The sequence below is a fragment of the Lissotriton vulgaris genome, chromosome 4_1 (genome assembly GCF_964263255.1).
Source record: "Lissotriton vulgaris chromosome 4_1, aLisVul1.2, whole genome shotgun sequence".
Lineage (NCBI taxonomy): Eukaryota > Metazoa > Chordata > Amphibia > Caudata > Salamandridae > Lissotriton > Lissotriton vulgaris.
In genome coordinates, this window is record NC_141691.1 from 1,825,046,273 (window position 1) to 1,825,068,116 (window position 21,844).

Below are 21,844 nucleotides of genomic sequence, written 5' to 3' on the forward strand. Positions count from 1 at the left end.
CCTTCCCAAAGCTTAGAGATAATCCTGTTGAGTGGTATAAGCAGGTAGAAAGATTCGTGAAGATCTCAAAGGTACTGTGGGTCGATTTGAACACACTGTTCGACATCGTAGTACCCGGAGACTTATGGACAGCGTGCAAGCTTAGTGTTGACTGGCCCACTTGCGAGCCAACGAGAGAAGCCAGGACGAATGGTCCATCTCATAGAGTCATGGAAAAGTACGAGAGGGTAATAACGTGGCTGAAAGAGAAAGTGCCGGTACAAGACATAGACTGGGTAAAGATAGATCGGACTACCCAAGAGCCGAAAGAGACAGTGCATGAGTTTTACGAGAGGTTGCTGAAAGCATTCAAGCAATACAGCGGGTTAGATGTGATGGATCCCAAGGACATAGGACAGTTTGTTTCAAAGTTTGTCTTAGGATTAAGACCAGAAATATGCCTAATGATCCAACAGCATCTGATCTGTTGGCAGAACAAACCTTTAGACGAGATTCTGAGGTATGCAAGGTATTGTAGTGATGAGATAGACTCGAAGGCAAAGAAGCTTAAAGAAAAGCTAATGTTAGTGCAAATGCAAGCTGCTGGAAAGGATAAACAGCGACAGCAGGGAACAGGGACGCAGGCAAAGAAACAGAATAATCAGAGCAGAGACGAGGAAGAAAGACCGAGACCGAGAATGGATATTGAGACGCTGAAAAAGAAGACGAGATGCCATCAGTGTAACGAGGTGGGACACTGGCGACGCGAGTGTCCTTACAACGTTGAGACAGGGGAATTAGAGCAGGAGGAGGAAGAGGTTCAGAACAACGTGGTTAAGGGAGCCACAGTCCCGAAGGGCAAGTTTGTCAAAGGGGGGACTCAGACTCCTCGAGCCCCGTTTCCTCAACCACCTCGCATCACGAACGGAGGAAAAACCTACAGACAGATGCCATTGTTTGTAGGAGGAGAGGAATGTTACTACGTTGATCCTCTTACAGGGCAGCGGGCTAGTAGGGACGAAGACTGTACTCTAGGAGCCGCCTTGGAAGTAGATCAGAGAGGACCATACGTAGAGGCTGAAATAGCGGGATGTCCTACAACCTTTTTGGTGGATACAGGGGCCACTCGATCTACGTTGAGATCTGCGGTAGTCCCGGGTCTGCCAATGTCAGGAGAAACGGTACAGGTGGTAGGAGTTGCGAACAAAAGAATGACAAATCCCTTGACCGAACCAGTGTCGGTGAGGATAGGAAATTACAGTGACGAACATCAGTTCGTGATCTGCGATTCTAGTCCTGTGTGCTTATTAGGGAGAGATTTGCTGTGCAAACTGAATTGCACGATACATTGCACGCCAGAAGGAGTAGAAGTGCAGACCAATGATGAGGACGCTGACTTTAAAGTTGTAAACTCAAGGGAATGCGTGGAACTTTATCCTACCTTAACAGTGGAGGAGCTTCCACCGGACTTGAGGGAGAAAGTGTCAGCTGAGGTGTGGGATTTTACTGGGGAAGAAATAGGCTTGATCAAAGGAGTGGAACCAGTAAAGATCTTGGTAAGACTCAATGCTGAGTATCCAAGAACACCACAGTATAAGCTAACACCGGAGACGATCGCAGGAATAAAGCCCGTGATCGAATCCATGATTAAGCAGGGAATACTAAAGGAGATCGTGGGAAGTCCATGTAACTCCCCGATCATGGGTTTGCAGAAACCTAGTGGAAAATACAGAATAGTACAGGATCTTCGGAAGATTAATAACATTGTTGTCTCATGTTGTCCAGTGGTACCGAATCCATCAGTGATATTGTTTCAGATACCGTTCCAAGCTGAATGGTTCACAGTGATAGATTTGTGTCAGGCTTTCTTTTCGATACCGTTAGATGAAGAGAGCCAATATCTTTTCGCTTTCAAACTGGAAGATCGCGTTTTAACATGGTGTCGTATCCCTCAGGGGTATACAGAGAGCCCATCGATCTTTAACCAGTTATTGAAACGAAATCTTGAGAGTCTAGTACTGCCCAAGAATTCAGTTCTAGTCCAGTACATAGACGACCTCCTTGTTGCGTCAGAAACTGAGGAAGCTTGCAAGGAAGACACCATCACCTTGTTAAATCACTTGGCTGAGAACGGACACAAGGTGTCTCCAAGTAAGTTGCAATATTGTAAGACTGAGGTGCAATACTTGGGCCACAGGATTGAGAAGGGAAAGCGGAAGGTGTCTCCAGACAGAATTGAGGCGATTATGAAAATGAACGCGCCTACAACACAAAGAGAAGTCAGGATGTTTCTAGGCATGGTTGGTTATTGTCGACAGTGGATAGCAAACTTTTCACTGAAGGCCAAACCGTTATTACAACTGACGCACAAAGGAGTAAGTGATCCGGTACCATGGGACAAAGACTGTTTGATGGCGTTTTTGCAGCTGAGGGAGGACTTATGTCGTGCCCCGGCTTTAGGGATGCCTGATTACACAAAACCTTTTTTGCTTTACTGCTGCGAGAGAGAGGGATGCGCTTTAGCGGTATTAGCACAGGTCCATGGAGATGCGCGCAGGCCAGTAGCGTACTTCTCGGCTACATTAGATCCAGTAGCCGCAGCGTTGCCCGGATGTCTCAAATCCGTAGCTGCAACGGGTGTCAGCATTGAACGATCTGAGAGCGTAGTCATGGGTCATCCGTTAGAAGTGTATGTACCACATTCTGTAGAACTGTTAATGACAAGGACGAAGACTCAGCATCTGACGAATAGCAGGCTCACACGCTACGAGCAGGTCATATTGGCTGCCGAGAATGTGACCCTAAAGAGATGCTCTGTCTTGAATCCTGCAACTTTGATGCCACTTCCGAATGAAGTGGAAGATGAAAACTGTACAGAACATGACTGCCTCGATGTGACTGAACTATGTACCAAACCGAGACCTGATATCGTAGATGAGCCATTGACAGACCCAGACGAAATTTTCTTCGTTGATGGTTCATGCGTAAGAAACGATGTCGGTCAGCTGAGAGCAGCTTATGCAGTATGCACGATTACCAGAGTTATAGAAGCCGCTTGCCTGGAAGGAGTACACTCCGCACAGGTAGCTGAAATTGTGGCTTTGACTCGTGCTTGCTTAGCAGGCGAAAGACTTCGAGTCACTATATACACCGATAGTCAGTATGGATTTGGCGTAGTTCATGATTACGGGCAGTTGTGGTCTCAAAGAGGTTACATGACCTCCTCGGGTTCTCCGATTAGGAATGGAGAATTCGTGAAACTTTTGTTAGAGGCTTTGCAAAAACCAATGGCCATAGCTGTGGTCAAATGTGTAGCTCATACAAAGAATACGGATTTTGTATCATTAGGAAATAAATATGCCGATGAGGTAGCGCGTTACTGCGCAGAGCAGGGATATTCTCACACTGATGCAAAAGTGGGGGGAATCCAGGAAATGACTGAATTGACCATGTTATTAGATACCGTAGATACATGGGACGAATTGAGAGCAGTACAGGAAAATGCACCAGATGATGAGAAAAAGGGCTGGGAAACAGCTGGGTGCGAGAAAAGTGAAATGAATTTCTGGGTGTCTGCCGACGGAAGGGCAGTATTACCAAATGAACTCATTAGTCCCATGGCGAGAAAATTGCATGGATCAGCTCACATAGGAAGAGATGCTATGGTGAGAGTATTCAGGCAAACGTGGTTTAACCCTAAATTTAGAGTAGCGGCAGAAGCAGTGTGTCAGCGATGTACGATCTGTCAGCAACTAAATGTGGGTAAGAGAACACCAGTTACCTTGAGTCACATAGGAAGGTCTGGGGGGCCTTTCAATAGGATGCAGATTGACTTCATAGAAATGCCTCCATGCAACAGACTTAGATATGTGCTAGTGATTGTTTGCATATTTTCTAGATGGGTTGAGGCTTACCCTACACGTAGGTGCGATACACTTACAGTAGCAAAATTGTTACTTAGAGAGTTGATACCGAGGTTTGGGGTGCCATCCTCCTTGGAATCGGACAGAGGAACTCATTTCAATAGCGAAGTGGTAAAGATGCTGTGTTCAGCTTTAAACATCGATCAGAAGTTACACTGCAGCTATCGACCGGAAGCTTCAGGGATCGTAGAGCAAATTAACAGTACTATCAAGTCCAGATTGGCTAAAGTTTGTTCATCGACATCCCTGAGTTGGCCAGACGCACTTCCAGTAGTTCTCATGAGCATACGTAGCACACCTGATAGAAGAACAGGCCTCTCTCCACATGAAGTGCTAATGGGGAGAGCTATGAGGTTGCCATCGGTTCCGACTGCAGCGCTAGTGAACATCACAGACGATTTGATTTTGGACTACTGCAAGGGACTATCTGATGCCGTAAATTCTGTGTCCCTCCAGGTCCAGGCTGCAGAGGTTCCATCAATACAAGATTTGTGCCATGACCTGAGTCCAGGAGACTGGGTCCTGGTGAAGAAACACGTCAGGAAGAACTGCTTAGACGTGCGTTGGCGAGGACCGTTTCAAGTCATACTTGTAACGAATACCGCAGTAAAGTGTGGAGGGCTGCCAAACTGGATACATGCCTCACACACCAGAAGAGTACCAACACCTCCAGAAGACACAGCTCCTCTCTCGGATGAGAATCCGGCGGGAAGCGGAGAAGCCATAGAGGGGGAAAGCCAAGCTGCGGAGGTGAGCGAAGAAACTGAAACTGTGTTGGAACAGGGCGACGAAGGTCGGGACACTAGCGAGACCGAAGTCGTCTCAGGAGAAGACAGTAACTGGGAGACCGAATCAGAAACTGAACTAGTTGAGAGTGACCAGGAGACGGGTCCTGTAGCAAAGAGCGGGAAGAGGGAAAACAAAGAAGCTAGTTGGCCGGAGAGAAGGAAAAGGCCAACTTCGGAAAGGAAGAACGAAAGAACTCTTGCCCCGATCGCTGAAGAATCGGATCAGGAGGAAGAGACGACAGATTCAGGAACTGAGAGTCCACGAAGATCAAGAAGGGTACGTGTGCCCTGCAGAAGGTACGCAACCCCAGAGTGGACTTATCTAGCAGATGTATTGGGGACAGAAATCTGGGAGAGTGAAGAGTGTGAAGGTAACCACTCTCGATCCAGTCGTGACAGTGGAGATATGGATGTTGGCGCCTGGGCTTGAGACTGAGGGGTTACTGACTTTCACACTTCCCCGACCCCCACGTTTGAGTAAAATTCAAGATCTAGTGCTGAAAAGACTACAATTTCCAACGGCTGGTCAGCAAATGACAGAAGAAGAAGAAAAAGTTATTCGTTTTGAACTGTTAATTATTGTTGTGAAAGCTGCAGGTCCGACAATAATTGTTGATGCATAAAAGACTTTTTGTACGTATGTTATAAAGAAGAAGATAACCTAGCACCGAGTGGAAAGAAGAATAAAATTAGGGATTACATTTAGAGGACGGAGAAGGGCTAGGGTTGTCTGCTGCTAAGAAGAGAAAAGACATTGTGGTGAAAAAGATACCTGTTGATAAAAAGCACTTTAAAGACTGTGAACGCAAACAAGTAACCAAAGACTGGAAAGAGAACTTTCGCTGGAGAACGAAGGACGCTGTTTTGATAACATGGAGAACGGCAACCCAAACAGGAAAGCTAGATGTATAGTAGGTACACTTATAGCAATAGTGATATTTCTCATAATCATAGTAGTAACGATATCTTACATGACAGGCCATGAAAACGATAAAAGAATAGCGAATGTAAAAATTGTAACGACTTTGAAACCTGCTCTTGTGGGAAAGAAGGAGGAGAGCAATGTTGTACGTGAAAAGGCGTTACTTGCAGATGAAGCTCGTAGATTACACATAGACGAGTCACAGGGAAACTTTAGGTCAAATGCATATGCCAAGTTATTGTATGAATATATCGATGCCATGGAGGCCAAAGATTGCTACGTTTGTATGCAATTGCCGGCTTCTGTAGACGAAGGCATTAGATATCACCATCTCCCATTGACTTATGGGATCACATGTAGTTTACTGCTTAGTATATTTTATGGTAGAGAAGGATTTGAGTACTACTTTTCGAATTATGATTCGGTACTGCCTGAAGTTCCGAATTATAAACAAATGAATAAGTGGGACTATTACAAAAAGGAAGATAGACTAGCTAAATTCTTTCTTCCTTGGGATACGTTAGATACATCATATGCACGTAGAAATAATCTGACTTGCAAGGTATCAGAAGTAGAGAAAAAGTTTATAGCACAAGTAGATGATCGATGCAGACGGCAGAAGATTCTAAAAATGTCAGGACAATGGAAAATAGACTGGACAGAAGAAGAGAAGGCACATAAAAAGAAAGGTAGTAATGGTCCAATAGCATTGGATAGAACGCAGAAAGGAAAGTTATGTTTAACTCGAAGCAAAACGTATTATGAGAGTGAATTTGTAGGTGAAGTTAGTTGTGAGCACTCTTTTAGGTTAGAGTACTACACAAAGGATTTTATGAAAGGGATGCAAGCTATTCCGAATGTGTATTTTGTATGTGGGAGAAATGCCTATGTAAAACTTCCAGATAATTGGTATGGTTCGTGTTACTTGGCAATTGTCTTCCCCAAAATATATCATGCAAAGGATTTGGCGATAATAGAAGGAAAGGCTTCGAGGAGAACGAAAAGGGAAGTAGGAGATGCAGAAGTAGTAGGAGATGTATTTGGAGCGATGTTTCCATTGTTAGGTTTGATTCTTAACGATGTTAAGATTAGAAGGTTAGCGACAGTCGTGGATAGATTGTCTGCTAGCACTGCAAGATCATTAATGTTAGTAGAAGGTGAAATGCAGTCGATTAGAGCAATGGTATTACAGAACAGACTTGCTTTAGATGTAATATTAGCAAAGGAAGGCGGAGTTTGTAAGGCTTTGAAAGTTCAGGAATGTTGTACTTATATTCCTGATAATTCAAAACCACTTGAGAAGGTTATCAGAAACATTACACAGATTCATCAAGAAATTGAAGATTTATCAAAAATAAATGTTTGGGAAAAAGTAGGAAATGGAGTAGGCAAGGTTGGAAGTTGGTTTGCTAATATAGGCAAAGGTATAGTCTGGTACATTTTAAAGCCTGTATTAATAGTAGTAATTTGTATAATTATATTATTAGGATTAGTAAAATTGTATAAATGGTATAGGTCGAACAAGTTACAAAGATCGATGAGAGACCAAGAAAGGAGACTAGCTGTTTTACAAGATCAACAGTATAAAAGTCTGAGAACGCTTGAATCGATAAAAAGAGGAACAGATGTGACTAGTTCAGTATAAACTGTGTATTCAAATTGCTTTTAGTGATGACTCCTAAAAGTCATCAAAGGGGGGAACTGAGAGAGCGCAATTTGAACGAAAAGTATATAGTAGCCATATTTAGACTTATATGTTATAAACGAAGGAATGAAACGTATATCGTAATAATAAAGTTGGCAACTATAGCATAAGGGCCAACGAATGTGATAACATGTTATAGGAAATGTAAATGTATTCACACGATTAAAATGCATTAAGTTTAGGAAACCCGTATACACGAAGGGTAAATGTATAGAAATGTGTATAAATGCTTATGAAATGTAGAGTGTGCACAGTAGATTTCGTGTACGTGTGTAATATAAAATGTGTAACTTTACATTGGGAGAAGCGGCGAGGAAAATAACGTGGAAAGACGTAAACGTGGAGAAACGTGGATAAATGTATAAGAGAACTTACATAAAGATGTAAGTAAGGAAAATGCATAAGTTATGTTCTATGTAGTCGTATTCTATATAAGTATATGTCTAATGTAGAATATGTTTAAGTATAACTAGGGCTTTTTGTTAAAGTACGAATATATGAAAGTAGGCCAAGGGTTATACCGTCAAGAGAGTTTCTATAGGAATGTTGGAAGAGCTTGGGTCATTTGTGTTTCTAACCTGACTGACCAAGAGTTCGAAGGAGCATAGTCACATGAAATGTAATTTAGTGGTCTTGTGAAGGTCGTAAATAGCTTGATGTGGACATGAGAGCCGAGAAGTCTAGCACTTGTTAGATTTAAGGTGACAATGCCGGACGGAACTTGTTGTTCGAACGTGAGGAAAGGTATGTGTTGAAGTGGACTATGTTTTGACAAGACCATTCACATGATCTAGAAGGTTAAGAAGTGTACAGATAAGTTAAGGCCTTGTCCAAGTTCCTATGACACTTGAGCTGAGAGAGTCAATAAATGTCGACGATGAAATGATGAAGATGACATCCAAAGGAGAAGGGTCAACTTAACGAACGACGCGAGGAGTGGACCAATGGAAGAAGAAAGAAGTTGACATCATCGGGGGAAGTCCGTGGTGGGCGTCAAGGGGCGTTCCACTCACACTGTGATTGTGTATTTTAGGGACAGCACCCCGGGGAGGAGGTAGCAATTGGGAGATTAGGAACAGCGAGACGAATTGCTCAGAGCAAGGGCGAAGGGTAGATGCCTTGAGCAGATGCGCTGAGACATCATAGCGCAAGGGAGCAGTAGGCCGAGGACCCTTAGAGAGCAGATGGGTAGGCAGATAGGGTACTGCTTCTGAAACTTAAGATTTCCTTTAGAGGCTAAAGAGAGTTTGAACTTCTTAGGGAGTCAAACTGCTGACACCTTTTTAGGGAAGAAACTTGCGAAGTAGAATCGTCACATAGCATAGAGTAGGGACAGATTAACTTGATGATTGTTTTTATCTTACTGCAGATGACGCAGAAGGAACCACTACACACCGAAGCTTAAGGCGACTGATATTTTTAATTGATTTTGTATTGTATACTTTGAGATTTTATCCCGAAGTGGATTGTATTGTATTCAGAATTAACCTTTATATATAAACTCTTAAAACTTCATCAGTTGTAAGTGGTTCTTCAGAGTGGCGTCAGTTAATGGGGTTTGTCTAACCAATGCGGGGGTGGTCCTTTCCTCAATGACAGATAAGAGCGGTCCAAACAGATGAATGGGATTCTTTATTAGATTTGTCATAAATCATAAATTGATATCAAAATCCCGTTCCCCGCAATATAGACAGAAACATACTAACATAAGATAACATAACAGGACCTCAGGATCTCAGGATCTCAGGACCTCTGCCCCGCTTATCTGATTTTGATCTTTTCTCCAAGGCAGCGCCAAGACACCTTCGGGTATTCGAGCGCTATATAAAACATATACAGCTTCTATTACGAAAGAAGCGTGACAATAATAACATGTAACAGACATACTATTGTCAGTGCAAGCAGATGCAGAACTAATCATTTCCACACACTAGGGGCCTGATTATGTACGCTGACGTTCAGTGGTAAAAAGGAGCTGTTGTGGCAGGTGGAGCCCCCTGCAGGCGATACATGCTCATTCAATATTGCGGCTGCACAGGAGAGCTGGCAGGGAGAGCTTACCCACTCTACCTCTTCTCTGGGGAAGGAGACACAGATGCCACGGCGGGGTGGGGTGGGTTCGGGCCTTCCGTTTAAATAACCGCCCGGGAGCCATGAGCAGGAAGAAGAGAAAAGTGTCCGCTCAGATATTTTTACTGCCATCCTGATAGAGAGGAATTGTGTCTGCACTCACTAAGAACAACCGTGCTGATGATTCTGCAACGAACAATTTCTGTTTTACATGGTTATTTATGAGTAGCGCATATTAGGGCAGCAAATGCACGGTAGGCCCAACAAAAATTTCACATAATACGAATAAAAAGAATATTCAAAATAATTATAAAACACAATATTTCTCAAAACCAACTTCGAGTCTATGCTCATGATTATTTAACAATTAGACGGACCACAAGGTAATAAAAACATTTATTATAAGGTTGTGGTTTCTTTTTAAATAGCAGTTCTGCAACAAAAAGGCACCCACTCAACAGTCTGATAAGTACTAGATGTTGGTCTTTCCAGTACTTTTGATCATTAATACTCAGCATGAGAGTTTTGCGTGAGCATCCAAATCGGTGCTCAAAGTTTCTGCTCATTTTTGAGGGGCATATTATCAAGGAGGTTTATCTCCGCTTTTTTGGCTTTAAAATCCAAGAAAGCGGAGATAAAATGATCTCCCTATTACCTAGCTGTCGCTAACACCAGTTAGCGACAGCTAGTAGGAGATAGCGACCATCTTCGGCCCCACTTTGCATGTCAGTGATATTTATCACTAATGACATGCAAAGTGGGCGTGCCAAGATGTTGGCGACTGGAAACAGTCGCTAACATCGCTATCTCCTACTACCAACTTTTGGAGATATTCGCGCTAAGCGCAAATATCTCCAAAAGCAAACCCATGCCCTGAGCAGTTCGTAGCCATGTTATCCAATGGGAGGTGGATAACATGGCTAAGAGCATTAGCTCGGTAATGCATGAATATCGCTGACTTTTCAGCGATATTCTTGCATTGCAGCTGATTTTTTATCTGCGATAAAAATCGCCGCAGCTCAGCGGTAAATTTTTGTCTCTAACCAAGTAATAGCGATAATTATCGCTATTGCTTGGTAATATGCCCCACATTCTAAATAAAAATATGTGGGGGTGGAGGGCATGTTGCAAACTTGTGAAATGAATACAGAAGTAATGGGTACTCTAGCACAGACAATTTTATGACAATCTTTTTTTCTCATATAGTCTTCCTCTCTGTTCCAAAATCAGCACATCCCTAAATTAATACCTTCCTCCTTCCCAATAAAAGCGCGTATTTGCAAAAAATTACAGAAACATCTATTTTAAAGTGAGAATAATTTCACAAACCAGAAAACTGATGTAATACTCCATGATTATTCAGATCAGGCTGTATGAAATTTTGGTGTAACAAGAGGTAAACACCAAACATTTCAAGGATACCTTTGCTAACCCTTGATCACCCCATCAGCCTAATGCTGTCACGATCAGAAATTTACATGTCAAAGCCAAGATGATCCAGCGATTTTGTTTAAGCCTGTTCAATCGATAAACTGGACCCTGTAATTAATGTGGCAATGCCAGTTTTCGCAGATCTTAAGGGGGTATGGAACAAAAAAGAAAACAAATGTTGAATCAACTTTCATAAGAGAGGCAATAGCAAGGCTGTACATCAAGCATACAAGGTCCACTGTCCCAACTCTTTTGATTATGCAGCCACCACACTAATACTCAGTGCATTGTTGTTGTTAAAGTTACAGAAGTAGAAACACCAAGGATAAACAGGACACGCCTACACAACTTCGTGAGGATCTATTATGAACTTTTGAGAGAATGATTGATAAGATATGAGACACCATCCACACAAAACTGAACAGAAAGCAGTATGTCCAACAACTCCCCTAGTACTTTAAAAATCGTAAACATTCTCCAGGTATCAGACATGGGCCAAAGGGAAAACACCTTTATCCTACTCAGAGAAAGCCTGAAGAGTCTCAAATATGCAATAATAATTTACTTGCTAATAGCTCAGTCAGCTGAACCTCAAATCCAGGTCCAGCTTCTGCATAATTTGATGAAAATACAGTGCCAGAAAAAACACAACTGATGCAGTAGCGGCTGCTACCGAATACAGGTGGTGGACGGGGCGGATGGGGAATGAGGAAGAAGAAAAAAAAACTTACCTGAAACAGCCAGCCGCCACCTCTTCTCCCTTCTATGTCCTCTCCCTTCTTCCTGCAGTTGCGGACAGCAGCAGGAAGCACCTGGTTCCCCTGAGCCAATCACAACTCTGCAATGCAGCGTTGCGATTGGTCTGAGCACCATGGATAAGAGCTCAGATGGGGAATGGGAGGCTTTGCATGTTACTCACCAGAATGCGTAATGCAATGTGCACATTACTGTTTGGCCACCCCAGTCATGCAGTCATGCCCACATAAGGAGTGCACAGCACTCCTCTCCCCTACTGGGCGCAGGTCCGCTCTGCACCGCCGGAGAGCCATTGACTGCAAAGGAAAACTAAAATTTTAACTAAAATTTTTACTTTAGTTATTATCATTTTAGTTTTCCTTTTGTTCAGTGGCGTGACGCTCCTCCACCATAGTGGAGGAGCCGCAACATAACTGATGCTGAGATAGCATCGATACTCATGATCAGCTATAAGAAAAGACCATTTTCACAGCTGTCAATTTGGTTTCAGACATTGGCACAGAATCCACACATGTTGCCTATAGTAGAAACTCCTCCACTCTTCAGACAATAACAAAAGAAAGGTTTGGATACTCCTTGCCTAGCCTTCATCATATGGCATAATGAACCATGCAATTCTACTCCACCACCTGGATAAACTGCTGAAGGTTTCAGACGTTCTGATCAAATTATATCAGACAGATCAGACGGGCTGGTTAACCTTGACAACGAAATCACATCATTCAATATCATGCAACATTATACAAGTAATATGATTGTTGCTTTACCCTTTTAACATATATCTTGGTGGTTGTATCACATGACACAAGTTAGTTGCAAAAGTAAATTGATGACAGGCATATCCTCATTCCGCTGGGAAAAAACAAAGAACAGTATATTCTCAGCCTAACTAAGTCATCTACAACAGAGAATCAAAAATATATTTTTAAAGATGGGCAAAGTAGATCCTTTGTCTGGCCTTTGGTCCTCGCTAACCCATAGAATAGAAGTTGCCAGGGATAACCTCATCCATTTTTCTACTTTTCTTGTGAGCCCAACAGCAAACAATTTGACAGCGCCCCTCTCTGCCTAAATCCAAGATGGTCAAATCTGTTTCCTCTTGTACCCACCCCAAACATGTGACCAGGGAAATGAGCAACACCTCTTTTGTGGTCACGCAAAACCAGTCCTGGAGGCCGCTCTCTCCCATTTGTGATTAAAGCCTGGCTGACTAGGGAACAAAGCAGGGTGCTGTGTAGATGTCATCTGACATCAGTGGGTGACAGGCGAGACCCCCTTGAAGTTAATTAAGTTCCTGAGCACTGCCCAAATGGTCTTCCCTGCCAGAGGAACTGAAACACCTTCCCACACTCAAGACTTTGTATCCTGCTCTGGGAGCAGTTTTCATAACTCGTTCAGGTTTGAGAACTCAGCGGGCTAATGCAAGTTAGACTACGGGGGCTTAGGCAGGGAAAGCGTGACCTTCTAAAATGCTATTATGCCAAATATTTATTACAAATACATCTTCACTTGTGAATTGGACTTTTAATACATATTACAAAGAGTCCAAGAATGCAGTTTCTAGGTGTTGGCTAGCCTGTAAGAGCTTTAATTTATTATTGAATCCCAGTATTTTCCTGTAAAGCACCCAGCCTTAATTTTCTGAAAAATAGCTTTTGGGGATTTTCACCGAAACATTAATGTTCTACATGGCTGATTTTAAATACCCTATGCCAGCCTTTTGGACAATAAAACTTACATAGGGGTGATTTATTATTATCGAAAGGACGATTCAGAACTGTAAAAAAGGTTTATTTTCAAAGGTCGAATTACAGTGGAAGAGCTGCTTTAGCCAGACTACAATGGTAGGCCTGAAGCAATGATTTACAGTGTCACTGTATTGGATGGCACAATTGGTGCAGCTGTCCTCTAGTGACATTTAGCTTACATGACCGTTGTACATTTTGTACCATATACTGCGGTAGGTACCATATACTAGGTAGATCAAACATGCCACCTAGCGGTATACCAATATCAACACATTTGAAGGAGGAGCACTGGCACTTTACCGCTCTCTAACAGGGGTAAATTTCACAGAGTTTTACAGCTGGCAAAAATAGGGCAAACATCTAGGGGAACACAAGGAAACAATGGTTATATCCTATAAGGAGAATCTCACTTAATGAGGTCGCAGCTTGCGAAATATCAAAGTCCAATGTTCGGTGATGGCCAATCAGAAATCCATCCGAAATGGAATGCCATATTCTCCATACACTGCCGCTCTGTGGGTCAGTTTAAGTTTCCATGTTCGTTGAAATTCATGGCTTTATTTCTCTGTTAGAAGAAAAACAAGAACTGCACAACTAACTTTCAGAAGTGTTGATGAAAATTCGCCACACACCCTGGAAATCCATGACCTGATGGATGAAAGAAGGGAGTGAAAATTAGTCTCAAAGTGTTGGAAGGTGGCTTATAATTAGGTGAAGGTAGATACCTACAGCTAGTAATAACACCAAAATTACAAATAAGATCCAGTCAAATCTCAATACATGAATCCTTACTCAACCCATTGTGGAAGGCTTACCTTGAGAGACAGTTGTGTAAAACATTTAATAGCACCAAAACAGCAAACACTTAAGACATAGCACACAATGAAAATGCAGAACAAATGTATAAAAATAGGAACAATTTTTATCTTTAAAATTACACTAAAATGACAAAATGATTATGTAGGGTACCGGAGATATGAATTTTTAAAAATTAAAAGTAAAACTAGCTCTTAGAAGCAAATAGCGATCAAAGGGATAAAGAATTCCGTGCTGGACAGGGGCAAAGTCAAGAATTTCGGCTGCATGCTATGTGACACTTTTACACTTCTTTCCAGGTGTGTTTCTTGATGCATGAAAGTGATCCACAGCACAAGCCAAGGGTTCAGAAGCTCTGGTTTGCCTCTTGTGATCTAGGACTACAACTCCCACAATGCATCTGGTTAATCCACATAAAATTCCAGTAAATCTTGTCAGCTAAAGTTGTCCTTGTTATTGATGTGGCAGGTAGCCCTTCCATAACATTTTTACCTGTTAATATTCAGGGAGTCCACGCATTATGATTTAAGACAGTTAAAGCAGGGCACTCCTTCTCCAGATGTGTCTTTTAGATATTTGAGGGTCCACAACACCAGCCAAAGGTCTAGAAGCTCTGGGGGGGGGGTGTATGTGGTGGAGAAGTGTGGCTCAAACGGTTAGAGCTGCAGACCCTGATGCAGAGGTCTCGTCCGGGACCAGGGTTCAATACCCTCCTAGCGGGTCTTGGGCTCAATTTCGTCGGACCTGATCATTCTCGCCTCTGTGCCTATTCTAATCATGGGTCCCACTCTGCAACTCTGGGCAATAGCTTGCTTAATCTCCACAACGCCCCAAACAGTGCTGGGATGCCTGGCTTCACCTTGGGGGTGCCCAGGAGTGGACATTCCACAGGAAAAAAACAGGAAGGGTTCTTTAGCGGTATACAGACAGCGCCGGGACACCTCCGTTGGAGGTAGCTGTGCGCTTTACAAATGGCATTTACATTTACATATGTACAATTCCCACAAAGCATCTGGTCATTTCCTTTTAAATCCAGGTGAAGCTGGTTAGCTGGGGTTGTCTTTATGGAATTGATGTAGATAACTTCTTGGAACTCTTTTGTGCCCGTTGCTTTTAGGGAGCCAACTCCTTAATTCTTTTGAAGTCAGGAAAAGTCCTCTTTTATGAAGTATGCAGCAGGTGCAGTCCTTATGAGTACTGACCTCTTGTGATGCAGACCATGGGTACAGAAGGCCGTCCTTCTTCTAGAGATATTTCCAGGCAAGGATCTGAGTTGCTGGGCAGCTCTTCCACATTTATCCAGGTCTCTAGGGTAGCAAGAGGGGGTTACCCCTAATCAATGGGATGCATGGTTCCAATCTCTGTGAGGACCACTTCCATTGAAGTGAGGCATTTTCTTTTCCCAGAAAGCACTGATCACAAATATTGAAAAAGGAGAAAATCGCTCGTGGTGGATTAGGTCTAGCTAAGCAAACCCACAGGTGTGCCTAACTTTCTCTAACACTCCCATTCCAGCCCTTCTCCTAATTCAATAACCGGGGCTCCCATCTGGCTGTTGGTGCAGGAAGTGGGGATTGGCCTGGAATCTGTCTTAAGTGTCTTCCCTTCTTTGAAGACAAGCTAAGCTACCCATCCCCCTACCTGTCCTGGCCTCTGCTGTTGCAGATCTCCTCCCAACAGATGTCTCTTTTGTCTCAGCACAGACCACTTCATACCTCATTAAGGCAGTTTGGCTCAGATTGTCAAAGGCTGGCCAATTAGAAGAGGCTGCTGCAGGGCTGATTTTAGGAAACTTTAGGAAAGTAGTTCTAAAAATACTTTAATGCAATTCAACTTCGGCAAGTTGCTGGATTTATGGCAACTGTCATTTTCATACTTTGAAGTAATATTTTAGCTCATTGCTTTCAAAAGACAGACTTTATTAATGTTAAATAAAGCCTTCCCATGTTAGCCTATGGAGTGAATGTACTTCAATTGCGAAACATGAAAGTGGCACTTTTTAACCTGGCACTCTACCATATCTGTAAAAATAAGGTAGTTTAAGACTTTGGCAGTAACTTTAATTCCAAAGTTGATTATGGACATTGTTTCATTTTGAAGGCACTCTTCAAGGCAGGGCTGGCTTTTAAAATTACAGCAGGCACCACCGCAGTGCACACTTAAGTGCATTAAATCTACTGAGCATCTAAAGATACATATAGGTAAATTGTCAGTGCCAATTGTAATTACACCAAATTACTATTTACCTTTTACACAGAACGCTGGCTCTTGGCCTGGTTAGCAACGCCCAGGACACAATAAGCATTAAAAAATGCCAGTATCTGTCAAAAATGGGCACAAAAAATAATGGAATACCAGGAAAAAGTCCTGTTTCTTAACATAAATTAAGTCAATAGAACATATGAAATACTTTTGAAACCATGAGTTATGCATGTTGTGTGTAGTAGGTCAGAAAAATGCACTGGAAACTGTCAGCAGCAGCCTTTATCTTGTTTGCCAAAGAATTATGCTGTTGAAGCTTAAAGCATCTCCTTTTAAGATAATATTGCACAAAACGTATACAGTTTATCAATGAAGGTATTTTTCTTGTCTATTTTTGGCCAGGCAACATTTTATAACAACATCTGTGGAGAATACAAAATGATACCACAATATTTCACTGTTTCCTTTCATAGTTAACTAGTAGGTATATGCAGCAAACATTCCACAACAGCTATCATTTGTCCTTATGAGATAGAACCCGTTACCTAGAAGTGCATCATAAAAGGGAATGAATTGGACAGGTGCTGCGAGCAACCTACAGTTCAATCCTGGCATAAAAGTATTACAAGCTCTGTGGAGAGTGATTGAATCACAGAGGAGTGAGTGATTCAAAAGATTAGTACACCCAGATGTGCATAATAATGTTTGACTATGTATTTATATTAGAAACGATACAGGCTACCTATCATTAATAAACAAATGGAATTAATTGACAATAATAATACTGGATATGAATAATGCAATCAGTCTGTTACCCATGATGCCAATGGGGATTCATTGCACTTGGTATGCACACACGAAATTCCACATTTACTAGTGTAACTTACTTTGCTCTAGCTCTTTTCTCATTTTTTCACAGTTATTTTCAAAATGCATATTTTATGCTAACGAATGCTTAAACTGTATTCATTCCTGTTGTAGGAGTATGCTGTTTTAGTTGTCCAAATACAGATGATGTTCGTAACCAGGGCTTTAAGTGAGCCAGGTCTCACCGGTGCTGAGCACTGGCAGTTTTTTAAAGGAGGCCTCAAAACGGGTCTCTTTCGGGCTCTGTTTTGTGCCCTGGCACAGGCAGTCCATTTTTTTTCTGGACTGCAGTGACAGTAGACACATCGTTGTGCTCGTATTCATGCTGCTCACTTCTCACCAGTGGAGAAGTTACAGCATGAAGTCATGCCAGGTGAGCTTTGTAGGGGAAGGGAGATAGATTTTTAACATACGTGTTTTTGAGCCACACCCTTAATTATATTGGCAACACCCCTCTGAGAGACCCTCCAGTTTTTTCATCCAACTTACCGGACTATTCGTTGACTTTCCTTGTGTTTGATATCACATGGTCACTCTAAAGCTGCAAACATTATGCATCACGCGTACCTGAACAAGGTCGCTGTGTGACCAAAATGCATCCTGGCTGACTTCTATGAACAAACCATAGTTGCAAGGAGAGAACAGGTGTCTGCACTTTGTCCTTTTGGATGTTTTAAAGCAGTGGGCAGTGGTGATATATTGCAACAAACATATACAATATATCAAAGCAGATATTACGATAGTACTGAAGAATGCTCTAACTTTACAGTCTTCAAACAGGGGAGACTACTCAGCTTTAAAAAATAAGACTGTTCATTGGCTAAAATCTAATTTTGGGTGATTTAATGATTTATCAGGTTAAGTCCTCTTTGTTAGGAGAATTCCTTGAACTGGTATTCCGAGATAGGAATCTACAGGAGACTGTGCTATGCTTATTTTTTTTAAAACCCTTGATGTGAGATCCCTTTTATAATGTCTTAATTAATTGAATTTCCACAAAGGTACAATTACAGCCTTACCTCTAAGTTATTTGTAAAGACCAAGTTATTTACCAACAGCATTTTCTTCTGCACTAGATAATACAACAACATCCCATTTCAAGCTGCTTTATAATTTTGCAGTAAGGAACATACATTTATCTTCAGTGGATGGTTTGATTGGCTTTCCTACAACAGCTTCCCTATTTCACAGGACTTCTTGTGTATCTCAGGGTAATTTAAAAGAGGTTATTAACCATCAAACCCCCCAAACAAACTGCATAGCTGCATCCCCTATTGACAACTCTCTATTGAGCCATTGTGTTAGAATACTTTCTTGGAACATTTCAGGCATTGTGCAAAGCTATCCAATCCAGACTGGGTATCATTTGAAAATGATTTTGATTTAAATTGTGTTTAAGAAACGTGTGCTCTCTGGGAATTTAGTTCCAATGGATTTTATTGTATTTGATGTCCAGATTTTCCCATATGTGACAGGAGATCAAAATCGGACATGGCAACTTTAATTTCAGTCAAGTTGTCTAAACGTATGGTAAAGTAAATTATTGCCACCATGGCTATCAAGTGATTTTACTTGTAATTCGTTTGATATGATGTTGGCTCATTTTTACCGTAATCATTTTTATGTTATTCTTCTGAGATTATTGATGAATTGGTAGCGGATATTGCTGATCTTCAAGGTAGGCACGGGAAGGAGATTCTAATATATGAGTAGGACATTTTACTCTTCATTTGTGTGATAGATTGTCATGTTTCCTAGGAGATCCAGGAAGGGATGAAATGACACACTTTAACCATGTTCACAATGGGGAGGCAGTAATCATGACCCTAATTTGCATTAATCTTGTTTTTTGCCCGAGACTACACGTTCCCTAATACACCTCTTCCTCCAACTTTTAAGGGTATTGGGAACTGCAGTAGTATATGACTTTGTAATCCTCTACTCTGACTTAAAAGCTTTGCTGTCAGATCGCAATGTGATAGCTGGCTGTATTAGCTATCACAATTTGCTCACTGCTTTCCTCAGGTTGAACCTTTTTGATGATGACACGTGTGAGGATAGTCAAGAGGTAGTCTTTACATGTATCAGAGGTGTTAGGATCAAATTAGATAAGATTGAGAAACTCAGGGATAATCAGCATGCTTTCTCAATTATAGCGTCTGAAGATTAAGCCCCAGAGAGAATTCTAGAGACCTTTGGTTTCTTTTGTGATCCCACCTCCTTAAAACTATTTTCATGCAAACTGCCTAAATGTAAACCCTCTTAAGGCTCCTTCAACATGCCAGTGCTATGACTCCCAAGCGGCTTATAATTGCTCTGTCGAAACACCCAACCTGTAGGGAAGAAATAAAACTGATCAGGCTGGCTTACAAAGAAACACAAGATCCCAGGAAAGCAGAGCTCAGAAAGGAAGCCTGGGAGGAATTAGAGTAAGCAGGGAATTTAAAAGATACTTCAGGGTTCTTGAGAATTACTCATCAACCTTTAGTCTGGTTATCACCAACCTATGATTGAATCTTATATCACGGTGTAAGCGTGAGTAGAACACTTTTCCTCTATATATGATCCATCTCAATCAATTAATCAGAAAATGTGTAAAGCACAGAGCTACTCTAATGGAGTTTCTCCCCTTGCCAACTGGGAAGCCATCTCTTTTGATCAGAGGGCTGCTTTTTACTTAGCTTGTCCACTGAGGTGAAGGATGCCACATATAAGCCCCTCTGGGAATGCCTCGGGTACGAACGGTTCTCAATGAATAATTTTAAAGAAAATAGTTCACTTTGGGCTTATTTACTTACAAATATTGTCAGGGCTCCTATAAAAGGTCCGCCAGTTCTTTCTAGGAAAGAGTCAGTAGTGGTTCCCATATTTTACAAGCATTTGCAATGCAATTGGTCTCGCCTTTGGGACCTTATATGTATTTAGCTATGCAAAACATTAGCCTCAGTGCTGAAACATCTACTTTTCTTTAACATGGAGGGAAGGTAATCACCAAACTATGGTATGGGAACACATGGAGAGAAATATTGATAAATATTGCCTTTCAGTGGGAAATGGTATGCTCTAAGCTCTGTTTTTAATATAAAATATGGGGCCATCAGTGGTCATATCACTGAAAATACAAGATTTGAAAAAAAACATTATTGTCTACTGCTGCTCGTGGAAGACAATTTCTATTGACTGGAATCTAGAGAATGCTAATGTGATTCTGGTATTTTACTGACCTCTGCTGTTTGTTTTCTATCAAGACACTTAAATAGAGTCAGTTGAACAGAAAAAAAGTCCCTAAGCAGATAAATCCTAGGGCTGATCTCCAGAGCCCACAAAGTACATACACATATAAGTATATACTAAAGTATATAAGTATATACTAAAATATATAAAAGAGTTCTTGAATGCTGGACCTAAAAAGGGAACAAATGATTGATGCTACCACCCAATCTCTGCATTTGATAGTTCCTGTAAGATATTGGGTAAAGTTTTAGCCCCAAACTCGAAGTTTTAGTAGAAGACAAACATATTTCCAGGGAGCAGTATGGCTTCATTACTTTTTCTTTCATTACAGACTTTCTTTAAATGGATTGACAACATCCTTTCTACTTTAGAGGTAATGATAACTCCCAAGTAACAGCTCTTCTTTTTGATAGCAGGTATAGGTGCAATTCCATTGCCTATTTTACTCCGGATTATTTTTTTTGCATTCTCCATAATTCATTGTGCTGTAGGGATACTTCTTCTGGCTTAGATATGATGATCACAAGACCATAAACATACAATGCTATCTTGGATAAAAATGTGGTGTTTATGAAGGAATGTTTTCAAGAGTATTCCTCTACCTTCACACTTTTGATCCTATATATAGATTTAACACCAGGAAGCAACCATGCCTGATGTAATCCTCAATCACATCGTCCTGCAATAAGTATGAAATGCCAACAATCTAGCTCTAGGTGACAAGAAACATCTTTGCACTTGAGTGAAGCGTTTTTGGCCAATCCCAACTCCATAAAGTACCCACCAAAGATTAGTCCAATTTACACAATCAAAGGCTTTAGCAGCCTCAGCAGCATGTATAGCCAGAGGCTTGCCTGTAGTTTCAGCTATATCGTTCGTGGCTGTTAAATATTGAACTAGGTCCTTGGTCTTTCAGCCGCCTTGCCAAACTATGGGGCCCATGAGTAAGTCCGTCCGCCATAATGGCGGCTGTCCCATGGGGGCCATTAGGATGCACCCGCCACACTGGCAGGCGCATCCCGCATTTTTAACTTTGCGGCGGGCGCACCCGCCGCAATGCTAAAAATGCACGTCACGCACTTCAGTGCACAACGTGGCAGGCACCATACGGTGCCTGCCACGTTGTACATTGAAGTGCAGGGTGGTACAGTAGGTACCCCCCATGTGCGCCCCCCCACCTCCCCACATGTCAACTGGGCGGAAAAGCAGCGGACGGTCTTTCCATCCGCCGCGGTCCCGTCCGCCATAGTAATATTGTGGGGGGAAATGGGTGGCGGGCGGGGAAGGATGTCGGGCGCATCGCCACCGCTTGCATGGCGGTGACGATTCGCCCAACATCCTAATGGGGCCCTATATGTCTAGAATTTATAGTGATTTTCCAGGAATGATACAGGGCGAACGTT